Source organism: Camelus dromedarius, chromosome 6 (assembly GCF_036321535.1).
Source record: "Camelus dromedarius isolate mCamDro1 chromosome 6, mCamDro1.pat, whole genome shotgun sequence".
Taxonomy (NCBI): domain Eukaryota; kingdom Metazoa; phylum Chordata; class Mammalia; order Artiodactyla; family Camelidae; genus Camelus; species Camelus dromedarius.
Window position 1 is genome coordinate 56028102 of NC_087441.1, and position 21854 is coordinate 56049955.

Consider the following 21854-nt stretch of genomic DNA (forward strand, 5'->3'; position numbering starts at 1 on the left):
ATTCATAACATTGTCCTTAGTGGGAGAGGGGTGGTCAACCAAAATTGTAACCTAGGTTAAATCAGAGTATTTTCACATGAATAATAATTTTACTCCATTGAGTAAAGATATGAGAATCATGTGAGAATCATATGAGTCAAATCAGAAGATTTAATGCAACATGTATTTTTAAAAATTACTTCGGAATATATGATTTCTTCCCTAGAAATGGTTCTTCTTGCAGAGAATGTGAAAGTAAAGAAAGTAGAAGTCTTTACAATCCTATTTAACCTTACCACATCTCTGTGACCTGCTCATCTTCCATGCCACTTCTGGACAGTTTCAGTTACTCCTTTATTAATGAAGCCCTCTGCATTACCTCTTCCAACACTGTGCCCTTAACAGCTTGTGGCATGTGCATACCCCAACCCTCAAGAGGCTTAAGAGCACCTTGGGTACAACACTCAGCTTATTCCCACAGCTAATATGGTTAAAAGCATAATAGATAGTAGAACCCTAGTTTTTTGCTTGTTTGTTTAATGAATGACCAATGTTTTTGAATCAAACAATGTGATTAGTCTCTCATCTTTCCCAGATAACAGTGATTTTTAAATTCTAATTTAAAGAATTAAAGACAAGAGTTACATGTATCACAGCATAACATTGGAAAAAAAGTTTTTTCAGCAAGTATTAAATTCAATTTCTCCTAAATAAAATTACCTAGATATCAATCCCTTTCTACTTATTTACAGCCTCTGCATTTTCCCTAGTAATCAAACAACAAGAGACAGTTGATTATTAGCTGAAGAGTAGGATGGAGGATAGAGTAGAAATAGATGGTATTCAATTTGACACTGTATATAAATATATAAATGAACAACAACATCCAAAGGTTTTCCATGTTGATACTAAGAAGGAAATTTTTCAAAAGGTAAATTATGTAACATTTAAAAATTCTCTGCTAGCATAGAGTGAATTGAAAATCTCTACAAAATGGTCAACAAATGCTAGACATCTCTTTTATTCTAAATTAAACATCAGTAAAGGTATTATAATAGCAGCTATTTAAAATATAAATTAGGTTAAATTCTCTACTTATAGTTCAGAATGTATAACTGACCCTACTTAAAAAAGCAAGAGAGAAAGGGACAGAGAATAAATGTCTCAACTCCTATACTATCTTTATGTGGCATGAGCAGGATGTTTACAAACCCCTCTGTTGTGTCCATTTTAAATGTGTGAACAACACCCTCCAAGGCATGTGATAAGTAGCTGCTGGGTGGCTATAGCCTGCTGAGACAGGCCAATGGCTTCTTCATTGTGGCGACTTGGCCATCTGGCTTCTACTAAGTTTGCAGATTTGTGGTCATCTTCTTGTAAGTGTAACATTTCAGTCCTTTTTATAGAAAACATATCTCAAGAACAGTCTTTCATGGGTATTCTGATCAGGTTTGTGTCAGCTGAAAAGCAGAGTACTTGAGGAGTTGAGAGAAGTCTACACAGTTTCTTCTCATTTTATCTATAGGAAAAGAAATGATTATCAGCTTTCACAAGAAATGTATGATGTACTCGAAAAACTTCACTTTAAGCCATCACTAATGTGCCAAAGTACCTCATTTTGAAATGTGAAGATCATTATAAAAAATATCATAAATTTTAAAAACAGTCTTGAATGTAGATAATTCATTACCTCAAGTTATCTAACAGGTTCGACATTGATATGTCAGTGTGAAAAAGAGAAATATCAGACATAAATGGATGTTGTCTACACACCTTTAAAGAAATGCATCGGCTGCACGAAATGCACCTCTCAACAACAGGACTAAGGACTGGGTGTTGTTTAAGATATATGCAATGATATTATTCTCAGTCAGCTTTTGTCTACCCACCCATACCCTTTCTTTCCTCCTTACCCTCTCATACACACTTCCTAATACCGTGATCCTACAGGTCACTCTTCATTGTTAAGGTCAAGGCTCCCGCACAGTATTTAACCCTATTTGAATAAGGTTAATTGAATTAAAAGTTAGCTATTAAATTTGATTTTGTAAGCACAGTTGTATTTTTTTCAAAGAAAGGAAGTCTCTGACTGTGGTAAAAAGTAGATGTTGCAGTACACACATAACTTCAGGTCATAATGCAACACCTCAAGTTCCCCAAACCTCAGAATATCCCTTCTTTTAATACCTGGACAACACAGGTCCTCAAACAAAGCCTCCTTTCTACCTGTCTGCAGGAAATCCATACTTCCCTCTTCCTTGCTTCTTTCCTTCCACATAGCTCATTTACTGTTGCTGAAAATAACCCCCAAAATCTGGTTAACTCAGATGGATTGCTATCACCTCTTAGGATTTGCTGAGGCATTTCTTTGGGTCAACTGTTACAATTTTTCCTTGCCACTTCAAGTCACAGTGGTTTGCTTTTCTCCAAACAGAACAAAGTAGAACTGATATACTTTCCAGAAATCTTAATGAAAATGAAAAATTTATAATGTTGTGAAGGAATAGGAATTTTAAAAAAAGATAATACAACTCTGAGAGTTCACCAGTATGGCCCATATTTGCCATGTTTCTCTTTGACTCCTTGGTCTGTCATGATTGCCAAGGATCTTTTTACTACTCACAGTGCCCTGTACACAGGGCTTTATTCACAGGCCAACTTTATTCTTACTCAGACCCCACTGTTGCAGCCTGAGGAGTACTAACAAATTACCTGCATTAATCTTTATAAATATTGAACCATATCCCCAATGCATATACAGCTTTAATTTTTAGATTAACATGCCTGCAGTTGGATTAATTCACAGGTATATCTTCTGAGAGTTGTGCACTTACATTAAATTTGCATGGCCCCCAGTACCTAACCCCAACCTGTCATCTCAGAACTAGGACAAAGGTCAAATATCCAAGTACAGATTCTACTCAAGTTTACAAAGACTTATGACCTCCACATAGCAATTCTGCAGTCAACTAATTTAGATCCCACTCTCATAACAGAAATATCACAGTTCTTTCCCTGCAATGAACCTCCCTCCTACACACAGAAAACAATTTTTAAATGTACATAAAATGAAAAATAACACCTTACCCATGTGTACTCAAAATTTTAAAGTCTTATTTTATTATAATATTGTTGCTTGTTGAGTACACGATTTTAAGGCATAAAAATATACACCCACATGCACACACATATATATGCTATATACTGAATGCTATGATTTCCTTAACTTTTTCCATAATTTGTAATTAAAATGATCAATGTATTTAGACAAAAGGCAAGATGTTCACATCACTTTCTTTGGTAGATGGAAATTCGTTTTGTTTGAATTTGTGCTTGAATGTCTAATTATGTTGTTTTGGGGACTCTGGGGATTTTATAATTACCTCTTCAAATGAAAATTGATCAAGGTTGAATATCAAAGGAACTAGAGAAAACCTTTTAAATACACTTGGTTTCAGAAACTTCAGAAGTATACTCTAGTAGGTGCTATTTCTAGTTAGAATTTAGTGTCTGTTTCTTAGTGTTCGGTACTATTCAGCTACGTGAACAATAATCTACCTAAAATTTGTAGGCTTCTATTAGGATTATCAGCTGATAAATATTTGGTGTAAAATGTAAATGAAACCCTGAACCTAGGTTTCTGTGTATTTACTTATTCTACAAGTTTAGTATTTACTTATTTTTTTTCTACTGAATTTTATGTTTGATTTGTTTTCCTCTGTGGTTTTTTTTTGTTTGTTTGTTTATTGTAAGATCTAAGGATATATTTATTATAGACTGCTACTTGTGTGGATTCAAATTTAGAGCAAAGATACATTAACATTTATGTATAATAGCTGATTGAAATTTTTCAAAGTAAAATGGAATTTTAAATCAAATACCTTTGTAATGCAACTCACTTGCATTTTCTATTATAAGGAAACATGAATTTTTTCTTCTTCTGAGTTGACCTGTGGGGCTTGGCTATATCAGACTGTCTCCATGGTTTGGAGAGGGTTTCTGTATCAGTGTGTCTAAAGATTAAACTATGAACATTATTTATTAAAATCAAATGTTTTTATTCATGTATAAAGCTATCATCATTAGTAATTATGCATTCACGCCCAAGAGCAAACAGAAACATGACTCATAGGATTATATTCAAACAGTGGAAACAAAAAATAATAATTGAATTAGTTAGTGAAATGCGCCATCATAGGCAAGGGATAAATTGATCATTTAGCAGTAGACCCACAAGTTGATTTTTTCCTACTTTTCTACAATTATATGTCAAATTTGGGTAAAAACTATAACATATGAATATTTTTAGTCATACATACCTGTGGGAAAGCCATGGAGCCATTAATGAGCCTTTCTCTTCTTATTTCTTCAAATGTAACATGTAAATTTTGTCAAGAGAGTGCTCTCTGGGAAACATGAATAACAGGTTTTCACTTTGCTTTGCAAACAGTTTCTTACCTGAATTACTTTAAATATTTTTTAATTTGTGGGGGGGGAAAAATCATTTAGAGTGCCATTAATATTTGCTCTATTAGAAACAGTCACAGAATGTTTGCTGACTAATTTGTTCAAATAGGTCAGTTGTGACTTGCTGCATGACAGCTAGGAACTCTACACAGAAGTGCTGTGTCTGACCAAGTTATTCTTGAAATGATATTGTAATCACCCCTGATACCGCATGCATAAAAACAGCCCTAGGCTATTCTCCTAATACATCCTGTTAACACTTGTATATTGGTATTACAAGAGATATTGGTGCTCTTCTGAAAGAAAAAAAGAAAAAAAAATTCCAGAGAGTTTTACCCATTAAAATCCCATTATGGAAATTATGCAAATTATTTGTACCCAGGGCTGGCCCCAGGCAAAATCCTGAACTTAGTGCTTGTTCTGGGTCTTGTGCAAGGTTTTGCTCTTAATGTCTGGAAACAATTACATGCAAGGTACAAAATGATAAAGACTTAAGGTGGAACCTCTCCTAATATTCCAAGTATTTTTATAAAGGACTCAAAAAACCCAAAAATCTTTATGACTTTTTGTGTATCTCAGTGAATGGTGTGAATGGTGTTACTACCCATTCAGTTGCCTGAGACAACAAATAAACACTCTTGATGTCTCCTCAACCGTGATATGCAGCTGTTTATCAAGTGCTGTTGGCTCTCCATCCTGAGGATGCCTTACATACCTCCTTCTCTTCTTTACACTGACTGCCAGTGCTTTAGTTCCAGTGTTCATAGTATCCCATGGGACTATTGCAATGCCCATCTCTGCCTCATCTCAACCCTATCTCTACCTTTAGCCTTCTTTTATTCTAGTCTTTCGTCTACAGTTCCTTAAGAGTTGTCTCTTTAAAGTACAAATATGACTTTATTTTCCCATTTTATTTCATTCAGTAGCTTCCTACAGTTTTACAAAATTTCTTTGGTTGTCAGGTCTAATTGTTCCCCAACATAGTCCCCTCAGCTCAATGAAGAAAACTAGGATTACCCAGATATAATGTGCTCTTTAATGTCTTGCTGTGCTTTGTTTGTTGCTGTTGTTGCTTGTTTATGTTTTATGTTATTAGTCATTGGCTTATTAGTCATTGGCTCACCAGCAATTGTGTCTCATCCATTGGATGAATGAAGAATGGATGAGTTGAAGCTAAAAGAAAAAAAAAAAACTATATGAACAATGCATAGGATTGTGAGAATATAAACAATCAGTTGTAAATATTGTGGAAAGCAGCGCAATTATATGTTCCAATATATTTTTATTTCTGTGTCTTTTTACCCAACAATTTCATTTCTTGGTGTCTATATGTAGGACATACCACAATATAAAAAATATAGCCATTATAATAAATAGTAAAATAGTAGATGCAGTTGAATGTCTAGCAATAATGGAATATTTAATTTATAGTATATCCATAAATAAATTACAATGTAATCATTAAAATTATATTCATCAAATATCTCTAGGAAGAAAAACTGTTTAGGCTATAATATTATTTGTTATTATTTTTAATTATTAGTAATTACAATTAAGTAGTAATGAAAGTATTATAATATACAGAGTAAATGTATAGCAAAATAACGAATGAAATACATAAAAAGGCAAGGCTGTTAAAATGAATTTGAAATGAAGAAGTCAGCAACTTAAAATGATTACAAATATATAGATTGTTATATATAAAATTCATGGTAACCACAAACCAGAAATCCATAATAGATACCTACATAAGAAATCAATAAATTCCTAGAAGCATGCAATTTTCCAAGACTAAATAAGGAAGACATAGACATCTGAATAGTAACAAAATTAAATCAGTAACTAAAAAATGCCCCAATAACAAAAGTCTGAATTCAAGTGGCTTTACAGATGAATTCTATCAAACCTTTAAAGAAGAGTTAACACCTATCCTCTCAAACTATTCCAAAACATTAAAGAGAAAAGAACACTTCCAAACTTATTTTACTAGGCCTGCATTACCCTGACACCAAAACCAGACAAAGACAATACACACCCAACAAATTCAGGCCAATATCCCTGAAAAATATAAATGCAAAAATTCTTAATCAAATATTAGCTAACAAAATTTTACAATACTTTAAAAAGGATCCTATACCATATGATTCATTCCAGCCATGCAAAAAAGTTTTAATATCTGGAAATCCATCAGCGTGACACACCACATTTACAAAACAAAGGATAAATTCTCATAATCATATTAATAGATGAAGAAAAGTGCATGGGAAAATTCAACACCCATTTGATAAAAACTATCAACAAAGTGGGTATAGAGGAAATATACCTCAACATAATAAAGGCCATATATGACAATCTCACAGCTAACGTCATGCTCAATGGTAAAAAGCTGAAATCATTTCCTCTAAAATTAAGAATGAGACAAGGATGCCACACTCTCACCAGTTTTGCTCTACATGGTATTGGAAGTCATAGACATAATAAAGACAATAAAATAAAAACAATAGGTAAATAAAAGGCATCCAAATTGGAAGCGAAGGAGTAAAACTGTAACTATTTGCAGATGACAAGAGACCATACATGTGGAAAATCTTAAATACTTCACAAAAATTATTAGAATTAGTAAATAAATTCAGTAAAGTTATAGTATACAAGATTAATATACAGAAACCTATTGTGTTTTTATACATTAAAACTAATTTCAGAAAAGAATCCCATTTACAATTGTAATTAAAAAAACTCAAAATACCTTGGAATACCTAGGAATATATTTAACCAAGGAAATGAAAGACTTGTACTCTGAAAATTGTAAGCCATTGATGAAAGAAATTGAAGACAACACAAACAAATGGAAAGAAATACTGTGCTCATGGATTGGAAGAATATTGTTAAAATCTCAATTCTGTCCAAAGAAATCTCCAGATTCAATGCAATCCCTATCAAAATACCAACTGCGTTTTTTCACAAAACCAGTAAAAAAAACCCTAAAATTTCTGTGGAACCATAGAAGACTCTAAATAGCCAAAGCAATTTTAAGAAGAAGAAAGCTAGAGGAATCACACTCCCTAATTTCAAACTATACTACAAATTTATATTAATCAAGTGTATGGAGTTGTCACAAAAAAGGACACATGGGTCAATGAAACAAAATAGAGAGCCCAGAAATAAATCCACACACATTCATATGGTCAATTAATCTATGAAAGATAGGCAAGAATATATAATGGGAGAAAGACGGTCTCTTCAATAAATGGTGTTGTGAAAATTGGACAACTACAAACAAAAGAATGAAACTGGACTACTTTCTTAGACCATATACATAAAAGAGTCACAAAATGAATTAAAAACTGAAATGTAAAACATGAAACCATAAAACTCATAGTAGAAAACATAGCAGTATGCTATTTGACATTGGTCTTGGAAATTTTTTATTGAATATGTCTCCTCAGGCAAGCCAGCCAAAACAAAAATAAACGAATTGGATCACATGAAACAAAAAAGTTTTGCACAGTGAAAGAAACCATCAACAAAATGAAAAGGCAACCTACTGAATGGGAGAAGATATTTGTACACAGTATATTTGATAATAGATGATATCTAAATTATATGAATGATGCATACAATTCAATGCCAAAAAAACAAATAACCCAAATTTTTAAAATGGGGAAACTTTAATAGATGTTTTTCCAAGAAGACATACTGATGACCAAAAGAAATATTAAAAGATTCTCATTGTTACTGCTCATTAGAGTAATGCAAATCAAAACCACAATGAGATATCACCTCACATGGGTCAAAATGGCTATTATCAAAAGACAAAAAATAGTAAGTGTCGGTGAGGATGTGAGAGAATCCTCATGCACTGTTGGTGGGAATGTAAATTGATGTAGCCTCTATGGAAAAAAAGATGGTGTTTCCTCGAAGAATTAAAATAGAACTACTATAACATCTATAAATTCCACTTCTTGGTATTTATATGAAGAAAACAAAAATACTAATTTGAAAAGATATATGTACTTCTATGTTCATTTCAACACTATTTACAGTACCCGAGGCATGGAAGCAATCCAGGTATCCATCAACAGATGAATGGATAGATGTGAGATACACACACACACCCCCACACACACACACACATACACTGTGGAATATTATCCATGAAAAAGAATGAAACCTTGTCATTTGCAGCAACATGAGTGGACATAGAGGGTATTATGCTAAGTGGAATAAGTCAGCAAAAAACAATAACCATATGGATTCATTTATATGTGGAATCTTAAAGTCAAAATAAATGAACAAACAAAACAAAACAGAGACAGACTCATAGATGCAGAGAACAAACTGGTGGTTGCCAGAGGGGAGAGGAGTGCAGGAATGGATGAAATAGATAAAGGGGATTAAGAGATACAAACTGTGTAATATATATACAGGGAATATAGTCAATAATATTGTAAGGAGTATATATGGTAACAGATGGTAACTAGACATATTGTAGTGATAATTTCATAATGTATAAATATATTGAATCACTATGCTGTACACCTGATTCTAACATAATGTTGTATGTTAATTATAATTCAATTAAAAATAAAATAAAGCTGAAATAGTTTCTACATGTTTATTGGGTACTTTTGTTTATTTTCAGGCTAATTTTCATTCTTTGTTCCTTTACCCATCAAGTTCTTAACTTTTTCTTAATAATCTGAATGATGTCTGCAAATGTAGGAATATCAAAGTTTGTTCTGTTTGTTTTATTATTTTCAAGTTTGAGATTTGCATTAAATACATAAACTGGATTACAGGTAATTTTACATTTAAGATGCACAATCTAGTTTTTAAATTATTATTTATAAAATTACTTAGTTTTAAAAGTACTCACACATTAAAAATTTGATTAAATTTATTTCTATTGTACTTTTTCCTTATTTGTTTAATTTCTTTATATTGAATTTTCAGTCAACTCTAATTTCAACTGAGCTATTTAAGCATTAGGAATTTAGCAGTTTTATCAAACTGATGTGTAAAAACATGCAATTATCATTCCTTGACCCTTAGGATTTTTCAGGGGATTAATTAGCTTATTCAAAAGTGACTTTCTAATTCAAAATCAGTTCTGCTTGTAAAATATAAGGAGGACTACAAAATAAAAGGCATTTTTCCAGACATTGAAATGAGATAGATAACATTTTGAGCGAGGGGCTACCTTACAGAGTGTAGACAGTCCAAGATTCCTACCATAGGATCTGCTTCCATAATTCTCCATAATTTTAGGATTTATCCTCTCCTTTTATTTTTGAATTCATGGGTTTTCTCAAAACTCTGACCAGTAGCTGCAAGATCATGGTTAGTTGAATGGAAGCAAAGTGAGTAGAGGACAAAGGGAGAGTATAGGGAAAGTAGAAGCTCTCTGTGTGCCTATGCATTTGTAAATGGCCCAACAAGGTTTTTATAGCCTTTTAATGGAAGCATGTATGCTTATTTAATAAGGAATCCACTGTTATGGTGACAGAGAAAATAAGCTTCAAAACAATTTGGAATTAGCATGCTATCAGTCATTAAAAAATGAAATGAAATACAGAGAATTTGAGTAAGTGAGCCAGAGAATGTGACTAGTTCATCCCCTACTTATTTCAGAGTCAGTGGACAGAGGAATCTATATTTTCTTAGCTATAACAAGAGAGTCTCACATTTAATATCATTGCCAGGAAGTGAATTCCAGCAATAGAATCTTTCTCTTAGTAGGCCAATCATGTCTGATTTTGCCATTGTCCTCATTGCATACACCTGCTATGGAAATTTAATATACTAAACAACATGCCTCCTTTTTCCTGTTGCTTCCAATTGGATCTCATACATTTGCATTTAGCTCAGAAGGCTGTCAAATTATATGCAACGATTCAGATTCAGCATAGTTTAATCACATCTAGAGACAATTAAAAGAAAATTTTAATCATCCATTTTCCTACTTTGACCTAATTTCTTATTAAGTCTGTGCTTTGTCTTGCATTTCAATTTTATAGAATATTCTATATAACATTTTCTATTTAAAAGGATAGAACATTCTTTAGAAATATGTTAATATGGTAGCAATAGGGATGCAGTTACAAGAGTTTTACGATCATTCTCATTCTTTTTTTAGACTACACTGTTTGTAACAACCCCTCTGACTTCACAAGGCTCAACATTTTTCCTTCATGTACATTTCTTTTGCCCTCTCACTTCCAGAATGCTAAGTTGAGGCCATCAACATCTGCCTAGAACAGATGCCCCTTAAGTTCTTCTAGAAACATAAAATTTCCCTCAAAGCCAAAAGTATAAGTATAATAAAGAAAGGCAGTTTTTTAAACACAGAATTTATTGTTTTCTGGTTTTCTCTCTGGACATGATACCATTTACTTCTTAAGAAACTTTTCACATGATTATTTATTTCCAAATTAGATTAAATTTATGCTATTGTTTTTAACTTTATATTTTTCAAAACTAAGACTTGTTGAAGGCAGTTTAATTTTCATTAAATTAAATCCATTGGTAGTTTACCCATATTTTCAAACTGTAGTGAGTAATAGCTTTTTTGTTGCAAAGGACATAGAAATAGTTCAGAGGACAGCATGCATGAGTGAAAATTCATGAAAGATATTCGACTTCACTGGAAACAAAACAAAGTCACTTTGGAAAATGAGATATACATATTCCTAGTAAATTGTCAAATATTTAAGAGAAAGAAAGAGGGAAAAAACTCTCTTTCCCTATCCTTTGCACATTGGCTCTGTGCTAAGGCTCTTCTTCATCACTTGGCCAGGCCATTTTCACCTCTGCCATTGCCTTTGCTTCTTGCCTACACTGTGCCTGGAGATCACACAGAGGTGGAAAACCTAGTGTCTTCTCAGGTGTTTCCTGAGTGATGGTCGAGGCACGCACGCTTCTCTCAACTCCTTGGTAGGTATACATGAATGCTTTTAAGTGCCCTGATTTTCCAAAGAAACTCTCTCCCCAGCTTCTCCTTCTAGGCTATCAGTACATTTTGTATGTGTCGAGAATGTAATCTTTTGACACAGGCTGCTGTGGGTTGTTCATTTACCTTCCAATGTTCTTGAGAAATGTAGTTTACTTACCTTGAGGAGGTTCCTAGTTAGGCAAAACAAAGACAGACACTCTGCCTCCGTCTTTCAAGTAGCTCCCAGACAGATTAAAAATGACAAATACAATTCAGTAAGGTCTGCTCTGCTCCCTTCATAATAGCCACAGCACAGGGGAGGAGATGGGGCCAGGGCAAATCAAAACATCACAAAGATTTCCTACTCTTTAAGTTGCTTTTCCTTGATTCAACATTTGCTTGGTTGCTGTAAACCTTTGTTTGTCAGAGTTCTTTTAAAGTTGACTCTGTCAGTTTTTGCTTTATTTTTAAAAGTTTCTGGAGAGAGTCATGTGGCTTGGAACACCTACTTCATTTTCGCTCCTATTACTCCCTACTTCTTTATATTTTACTACATTTTAAATTGCATGGTAAACAATGTAGATGATCCATTTTGTGGAGCTTTGTTCTGACAGGAGGTTATATTAGTGGAAAATTCTCTTCATCCTGTCAATTTTGATTGTTTTTGTTTTGTTTTGTTTTGGCTTTTTCTGATGAATTTATTTTGATTTTGCCTTCAGATTTAGGTTCTATACCCGAAAGCATGGCAGTTCCTAAGGTGCCACTCCTCTGGAGTCTCAATCAAATGTATGGGATACTCAGTGCTTTTACTTCTATAGCCTCTGGAATCTCTGTTCAGCTGTTTGTTTCCAGGCAGTCCCTCCTTATCAACTTTACAGAGTCCTGCTGTACAGGTTCAGCAACCCATCTTTGGCCTAGAATTTAGATTCTCCACATAGGCTTCTGGGTTATTTCTGCCCACGCTCCATGAGTCCTGCTCATGTCCAGTGTTCTTTCCTGAAAATTCTAGCCATTACAGTCATCCAAAACATATCTCTTTCTCTTCAGCCCAGAAAAGGCTGCTCTTCCTTTGGGCACTGTCTCCTTTCATGGTAATCTGGAAAGTGCTTGCAAGTGGAAACCTGTGATAACTGTGGCGCTCACCCAATGCATTGCCGTTCTCTCCATGATTCCACCTATTTCTGTTATTCAATGCCTGGGAACAGTTGCTTCACAGATTTTGTGTATACTTATAGTCAAACACAAATTATTCTGTCTTGACTGGACATAAAAAGTCAAAGGTATTCATTCTTAAAATGATTATATTTTTCAATGCAGTAATCTTCTAGGAAATTATTTGTGGAAAATATCCAGAAATTTTCACAATGTTATGTGCTCAGTTTCACTCACTACAATTGTTAATGTTTTAAAACAATTTAAAACAACCTATATTATACATATAACACATATGTAAATGGCCCTTATTCCTTTGATTACTTCTTTACAGTCATTTTCACTGTAAATCATTAATAGTGTGGAAAACATCTACATTATATTACATTATAAAATAGACCAAAAAATAGGATACGCAGTATGATCCAATGTTATTAAAATATTTGTGTTGGTATATATGTGTGTTTACAATCATAAATTTGCTCATATGTACCACTTTTATGTCATCGCAAAATATAATCAGATGAGTTATTTAAATGTTATTAATTCTTTCCTGTTACTATAAAATTAATGGTATAAATATATAATCTTCTTTCCTTAGTATTCCAATCAAAGTCTCATTTTCTTTTCCTTTGCTTCTCACTACTTGTCTTAAAGCAATCTGCATCTTTTCAACTAAATTGGTCTGTTTTACTAGGATGCTCAATATTTTGCATGAGTATTTTTGTCACTCATGACTAAATTATTCTCTAAAACTAGTTCTACAGAAATCCTGCCTATTCTTCAGCTACTGTTTCAAAGCCACCTATTTCATAATTAGATTTTTGTGACCAGATTTTTCTTCTGCTTCCTAAACTTTTGAAGTATTTTTGGTATTTTGTTTGTAGCATTCACCGCATTCTACCTTCCACTATAGCTATTTGTATATCTGATACGTTTCCTTTCTTTACTAGTTTGTAAGCTTTATGAGAAAGGAAACAATGTTTTATTTTTTCTCCTAAGTCCTTATAATAATAGGCCACCGAATAAATACCAAATATGTTTTATATCTCTCTTTATTTTACATTCTGAACCATAGATCTAAGGGCTCCTGACCTCCCCATTTTTTTTCCTCACTTGCTAGTTGTTATTTACCTTTTAATTTTGAACCATACTTCTATCAGACTGTATAGGAACCCTTGATGAATTTATATATGTGTATATAATTGTATAATATACGCATTCATGTATAATCTATAATGTATATAAATTGTAATCTCCTTTGAGGAAGAGACTCTTATTTGATGTAGTTGCATAGTACAGTCCTTGACACACAGTAGACACAATTATTATTTATAGAATGTACAAAGTAATTAAGAAAGAGAAATTGGTGAGCTTTTTACACTAAAAGTATATTCTTAGTATTCATGAAAAACAAGCAAATAATTTCCCAATTGTATGAAGTTAGAAAAATAGAAAGAAAACATAACCAAGAACTAATCCATTACTTTCTCCAACCTTTAGAATATTGTAAACTTTGGATATATAACATTAAACTGGTGAAGGCAAGCTTATGGATTTTGATTAAAAATAGGACATTTATTTATGCAAAATTTTGACATACATATCAATAAAATATCTAACATGAATTTTTATTTTATGTGGGTCATTTAGTTTATTTATCTTTTTTGGACCTTTAGCTACATTTCTGCTGTTTATAACATACACATATTACTTTTAAAGTTTTATACTATTGAAAATATTTATCAGATGATCATGAGTCCTATGGTTATCAGTAGAGTAGATTATAAAATGTTTTTTATGAGTAGTGTAATAGCATTTACTGTCTAATGATGACTGTTTTCATACTTCAAAGATAACTATGTCAATCTGAATTATTTTTAGAAAGAAAAAAGTTACAATAAAAAAGTAGGTTAAATTTTTTAAAAGTTGATTCTAATATACACTGTAAAACATCTATATGTCTGTCTGTCAGTCTATTTATCTAACATTTAATTGCCTGGACTGCAGCACTGAAGGAAGAATATTTATCATTGAGAACAGATAGAGCCTGAAAAAAAGTTAAAGTGATGTCCCTCACAGGTCTGCCACCATATCCCCCCATTGTAATCCTCCGTATATTTCTTAATAGCTGAGATGGCATTGCCCCTGCAACTCATCACTGACTTAATTATCTTTCTGCTCTTATCTAGCCAGGCCAGGAATAGAATAAGAAAATAAATGACAATCTTTGTTGTTAATATTATTTAAGCAAATTTCCTAAATGACAGTTACTCCTGAAGGAAGGAAATTATGTTGAATTAATGGTGGCAGAGAGTGAAGAGTACTGTTTCCTACCGTCACTCAAAAACTCTGAGGAAAACTTGTGTGTAGACAAATAATTGCATCCCTTTTAGGGCTATGATGCTCAGTAGCATGCATATTTATTTCATTTCTCTTTTAACATGATGTTGCTAAATCAGTATGATAAATATTTCTTTTTAAATTTCAGCAGTTAAGAAACCCCTTTCACCTAATATCCTAAGGTGAAGAGATAGGGATCTAATGAGAGAAGGGAAAAAGGGTGAGAGTTGCTCTGAAAAGAAAGTAAGCAAGAAGAAAGTACAGTTTCCTTTTTTAAGTGTATCCTCATCAAACACAACAAACATATTTCTGTCTTCATCTATGAATGAGGAGAGGTTAAGCCTTGATTTGGCTAGTATGTATTCTTTTATATCAGTTAAGAGAAAAAGAAAGAAAATGAATTAGTGAATTTTTTTTTTTGTCCTCAGGAAAGATGGGGAATTCTTTTATATTTCTACCACTGATTAGTTTTAAGAGTGAAAGTGCAGCACCTTTTAAAAACCTGGATACATAACTACACGTCACCAAATCGGCTGTAATTGTTGGATTTTTATTTAAGCCTTAAGCCTTTATATTTACCTACATATTTAAAAAAATTAGAAATCATAAGAAATCAGTAACTCAATGAGAAATTATTTTATTTGGCAATAATAATTATTGCTCTCTTATGATTATGATTTATAGACCATATCAGGACATCTTCACTTTGTGACATAATATAGAATAGCAATAATGACCATAGACAGCTGAAACTGTGCAAAACAATTTTAATAATCAATGGTAACAGTTAGAATTATTCTGTGATTGTTAAAAACTTTTGTCAAAATATTAAAAATTGTTTCACTGGCAGTTATAAATATATAGGGAAATGAAAAAATAGTAAAACGAACATTTAGTACACCATAATTAAAACTTTAGAAATATTGAAAGTTAAAATGTTTTATTTCTTTGTAAAAAACATCAAAAGCTTTTTGAATAATGCTTGTCTTCGTCATCTCATCATATAACTTATAATATGGAGTGAGAATATTTTCTATGCCTTGGCACATTGTCATACTCCTTTCTAAGTTTGGCACAGCTCCCAACATTTTATGCTTTGCACTTTCAATGTCATGAACTGTCTTTGAGAGTTTCTTTAATGCAAAGCATTTTTGCCAATGCCACTTCCTCTGGAATATTTTCTTCCTTTTTGTTACAACTATTTTCTTCATTTATGAGCACCTAATTAAAAATTACAATATTAAGTGGAGGACAATATCATTTTGATATTTAAAGAATGAACAGATATCATAAATAATGTATTGTAGGGATTAGAAGAAAAAATTTAAAGGTTCCTTGTTGTCAAAAGATAATAGAAAACGTTATATCTGAGAATTCAAAACATTTATCAAATTGCTATGTAAACAGAAATAATAGAAAAGTAAATGTGTAAAACAAAAATTTTATTTTATTTTTTAATTTTTTATTGAAGTATAGTTGGTTCACAATGTTGTGCCAAGTTTTGGCAAAAATTTTAAATAAAACAAATATTATATAAATCATTTTGTGCAGGCCAATGAAGAGCAAAATTGACACTAGGGAAAACCAAGCTAGTAATTTTGATTAAAAATCCTGAAATAAGTCTCTCAAAGAATTAAAAAGAAATAGAGGAAAGAAGAAAACATTTTCTAATATAATGATTGGAATGAGAAGAAGAAAGACAGAGATGAAAACAAGTTTTTAGAGGCGATAAAGTCTTAAAAATATAGATTGAAAGTTTACCATATTATGGAAAAAAACAACACAAATAGTAAACTCAACAACATCACAAAAATTTAGAAACAAGGAAATGAACATAAATTATGAAAATATATATTTCTCCCATTTAGGAAAAAAGGTCAAAAGGTAAATAAATCTATTTATTAAAATACATAATAAAACAAAATATTGAATTATTTGTGATGAAACTAAAATCAACCTGGCCTCATGTGCTTTGCAACAAAAAATGCCAGAAGACAATAAGTAACATTCATAAATCTTTGAGGACAAAGGTTACATGACAATTTTTGACAACTATATTGACTTTCTCATCTTGAAGACCAGGAAAGAGAATCTCACTTATAATTAAATCTCACTTATAAATAAATAAGATCATAAATAATCTATCTAATTTTTAATTGCTTGAATGCATAATCTAATAAATCAACAAATTAAACAAGTCACAAATTCAAAATGGATAATCTGTGATATGAGTATTGAGAAAGTCAGTTCCAAAAGTTGTTGTCAATTGTGTTAGAGTTGAGGCATTTAGCTAGTTGGGCATCATTAGAGTGTAGCAATACTATAGTGGTACATTTAAATTACTCACAGAAGTGCTTGGCTTTGTTACTCTCTATTTATACCTTAATATGCTATATGATACTGAAGTATAAAATTACGGTGGCAATATGTAATTTAAGTGTGGCATAAATAATGCAACTACATAAACAAAAATGGGCAATGTGATAAACGGTCTTCTTCCCTCTTTTCCTTTTGTTATAGCTAGAAAGTGATATCCCAGTATGACTTAGTTTTAAGGGACTATCCAATACTGTGGGTCTGCACCAGCCTAGTGTGGATGCCCATCTTCTCCTTTTGTTCCAGTCCCTCAATATTGCCCCACAATGTGTCTTAAATATGTCCTCTTTGACTAATCTCTGCTATCACCACACTAATCGTAGGTCACTTACTTGGACTTCAGTAGCCAGCCACCCACTACATCCAATGATTCTGGCATAAAAGATTCCAGTTCCATTCCATTCAACCTCAATATTCTTACTGATATAGAGCCTTCCTTTAAAAATGAAAGTTTGATGGCATGTATCTGCTTTACTTCTCCTTCCTTTGTTCTCACAAAGTGTAGGCTCCATAAAACAGACAAAATATATTGTATTAGTTTTCTACTGATGTGCAAGAAGGTACCACAATCATAGTGGCGTCAAAACACACACACACACACACACACACACACACACAGACATTATCTCACAGTTTCCACCAGCCAGGAATCCAGCTCATCATGGTTCAGTTCCCCCCAAGTTAAAATCAAGGTGTTGGCTGAATATGTCCTCATATGGACACTCAACTAAGGCCATTTCCAAGCTCTCTCAGCTTGTTAGCAGAATTTATTTGTTTATGATTCCATGATGGAGGTACTTGTTTTCTCACTAGCTGTTGGTCAGGCACAGCCTTTGGCTCCTAGATGCCGTTGAAATGTGTCTCCCTCAATTGGCCCTCTCACACTTTCACTCTCTCTCCTGCTGATTGAACTCAAATGTCCCCTCTCTTCAGGAAAGGTCCACTTCCTTTTAGAGCCTCTCTGTTAGGTCAGGTTCTGCTAGGAAAATCTCCCTTTTTAAAAGCAAACTGAGCCATATAACATAATCTAACAAAATGGGTGATATCCATCGTATTTACAGATGCCACCCATATTGCAAAAGAAGATTATACAGGACATACACATTGGTGGGGTGGGGGGCAGGGATCTTGATGGCCATTTTAGAATTTTGTCTACCACATGCATAGTATTTCTCACTATTTTATTCCCAGAAACTGTCACAGTGCCTGGTCTAAAATAAATTCTTAATACAGGCATTTTACTTCAGATCTCTTCCCTGAGTTCCAACTTGTATACCCATCTGCCAAATTCATTTCTCCACGTGGATATCTTGTAGCTATGTATATTTATTGTGACCAAAGCAAAATGCTTCATTTATGTCCCTCACTCCTCAAGCCCTTCCATGCTAGGAAATTGTATTACCATTCAACTGCTTCTCAAGTCAAAACTTTGGCCTCATTTCTGGCTCCTCCCTTCCATTTCATCTCATATCAATCCATCCACAAATCCCATCAACTTTACTTCTAAAATATGTGCTAAATCTGATACTTCATTGTTTTTCCCTTTTCTTCATCCTAGTCAAATTCATATTATTCTCTGGCATAACTGTCGGATGCTTCTGGCATCACTGCTTCCATGCTCAGCCCCCACACCTCTTTTTGGTCTGTTCTCTAGACAGGTCTTTTAAAATGAGAATGCAACCATTTCTTTCCAATCTCATCTTCTAGCCTTCTCATCCTGTCTTCTTATGATCCAGCCTCAAAGGCTTTTACTTTTTCCCTCAGACATCCCTGCTTCAGCACCTTTTTTCTCCATAATACCTTTTTGCATGCTTGGTTCCTTTCACTGAAATTCCAGTTCAAATGTTACTTCTGCAGAATTGCTTCCACTGACTTCCTAAACAGAAGTTCTTCACATCTTTCTCATTCTCTATCAAGTCACCCATTTAGTTTTCTTTTTATCACCTGCTGCTCTCTGAAATTCTGATGGTTGTGTACGTGTTTGCGTATTGGTTTTCTGATTTTACTTACAGCAGTGACTGATACATGATAGGTATGCAATAAAAATATGTTGAATTAATTGATGCCACAAATGATAGGATTTAAATAGATTTTAAGGGGTCTTCCGCTTATCATTCTTGATAGGCTGAACTTCCTGACATTAGACTAACATATGCTTTAACTAACAATGGAAGAAGGAGAGCACAATCCCCTGGAGACTGCAGTGAAAATATACTAACTGGGGCAGCATGCAGCTGGGCTGTATGGTTTCAATAGAATGGACTAGTTCCATAAAACAACCTACTTAATTACTGTGAACAACAGTGTATGAAATCTGATGGTCAGTTTTGGAATTCATATCAGCAATAATTCCTGGAAAATTCTTCAATATCTAGAACATCCTGGATAAAGCAAACTGTGCCATGTAACAAAACCATAACATGCCATTCTGATATTAAGAGAGATGATGTACTTCAGATGCAAAGGTTTTGTGAAAGTGGCTAGCAATTATAAGAGCTGACCACTTTATGCACATTTCATGTATAAGGTACTATTATCTTTGCTGTGGAGAAAATCGAGTCAAAGAAGTAGAAGCTTGCTCAAGGTCCAACAACTAGTCATTAGTAGAGCTGGTATTTGAACCTAGGAAGTGGAACTTCAGAACCAGCACACTCTTAATTGTCAGACCACATTGTATATGGAAGGAGTAGGAAGTAAATGTTTTTCCTTTTCCCTAGAGTAGGTCCCATTTAGTATAATAGCATGCTTAATAAGGAAATGCAATTAAATCAGAATTTCCCAAAATGTGTTCCATAGAACACTAATAACTCTAGACAGTCTGTGAGGTGAAAATATTCTAAAGTAATATCATTTTAAGAAAACTATATAATGATAGTGCCTTTCTTAAGGAATCCTGTTTTGTGGCAACCTACTGAAAGCTCATCTGGCCCCAAGGCACTCCAAAGTACTGAAACAGAGCATCCTCACATTATTTTTACAATGGAACAAGTCTTCCCCACCACTTTTTTTTTTTTTACATTACACTTATTGATATCCCATAAGATAAAACACCTTTTGGGATCCCCTTTTAAGATTAATTCTTAGGACCTCAAAACATTTGGCAGAACTGGCAGCAAAATATCAGAAAAGAAAATGGGGGTGGTTGTGTTGCATCTCCATCTAGTAAAGACTATCAGCGTTTGCTTAGTTCCCACTTCACTGATAGGCTGTTAATGTACAAAGAAACAGATCGACTTGTGGTATGCTAATCTGAAGTAAATCAGCAGCACTTAGGAACACAGATCTCTATGTGGGTGTGCATATGGGCTGTGAGGAGGGAGAAACAGGGCAGCTGAGAAGGAAAAAGAAGCTTAGTTACATACATATTTAAAAGTCAAGAGGATGTGGTGCTTAATTATTTTTTTCTTTGATTCATTACTCCTCTAATCCTTGACTTTGTTACCTTTAATTTTGCTGATTAAAAGGTATTATGTGGGTGGGTTAGTCAGTGCTGTGGTGCTACTGAACAGCAAGTAGACAGTAGCTGCAGTTCTTTTTTGCAGCAGGACAATTAAAAATGTAATCAGATTTGAAAAGAGGAGGGTAAAAAAGAAACACCATGAATAGACACGGATCTAAATAACTGCCTGGCTAGCAGACGGTCATTGCACGTCTCCAGAATTTGGATAAAATTCTTTTTAAAATTTGGAGGAGTCAGATTAGGAAAGAGATAATTTTTCTGATTGATCATTGCATACAAAAAGGCTTGACTTACGCATTTTGAAACAGAACACAATGTAAAAGCTGAAAAATAAACCATAAATACAATGCTGAAAATTTCCATATCACAGCTGCCCAGAGTGCATAACAAGGAGAGTATTAGTAATGTCCAGATGCACATAAGTCTACAGGGATGCCTCTTGCCAATAGCAAAATGAAAGGAATGACAATGTCAATCACATCCAATAGACTATGTTAATGTTTTTCAAACAGTTCTTTCACACTCAGAAATAGTGCTCATTAATAATGGATGGTACTGTATGAAGGAGAAGGAATGTTGCCTACAAAACTGATGGGATTCATTGTTCATTGCTCATCTCCTCTCAACAATGCACTGCATTTCTGCAGGATAATTTTTCTTTTGTCTTTAAAACTATGCCAAACGGATTTCAAACCTTTTAAACTAGTTGATTTCTTTCTTTTCTGAACATTTCATATGGAGCACTAATGAACTGCCCATTCTCACACTTCCCTCTTCATCCCTACCTTTCCCCATTTCAAGTTAACTCCTTTTTCATCATAGTTTTTGACTAATACTGTTGAAATGTGCAAGAAAGTTCTCAAGCTATCAAAACTGCCTTGAAATCCTGGTGGTAAAATCAAGACTGAGGGTTTTTTTTTTTCTTCTTTTTCTAATTCTACTGTTTCCCTTCCTCTGCTTGGCTGTTCAAGCAGCTGTCAGTAGAGCCTGTGGGTTTGCTGATATATTTGGAGGTTTCCAGGTTATATAATCAAATATAAAAACTGAAAAAAAAATCACTGAAATTCAGAAAGGTTACCAATTCCATGGAGATTAATTTCCTAATATACCACTTTCTTCAGGGAAGCACCTAATTATCTCTCTTTG

The 21854-nt window shown here is 33.4% G+C and overlaps 1 long non-coding RNA gene across 1 annotated transcript in view; it reads right to left on the reverse strand.

The window, feature by feature from the left end:
* Positions 1–969: 969 nt before the first annotated feature.
* LOC135321592 (uncharacterized) overlaps positions 970–21854 on the reverse strand; it is a 71979-nt gene continuing 51094 nt past the window's right edge. Inside the window, exons 2-4 of the long non-coding RNA XR_010381460.1 lie at positions 5570–5619; positions 4299–4385; positions 970–1498 (exon numbers count right to left, since the gene is read on the reverse strand). This is a non-coding gene — a long non-coding RNA (uncharacterized LOC135321592). The remainder of the gene's footprint in view (positions 1499–4298; positions 4386–5569; positions 5620–21854) is intronic.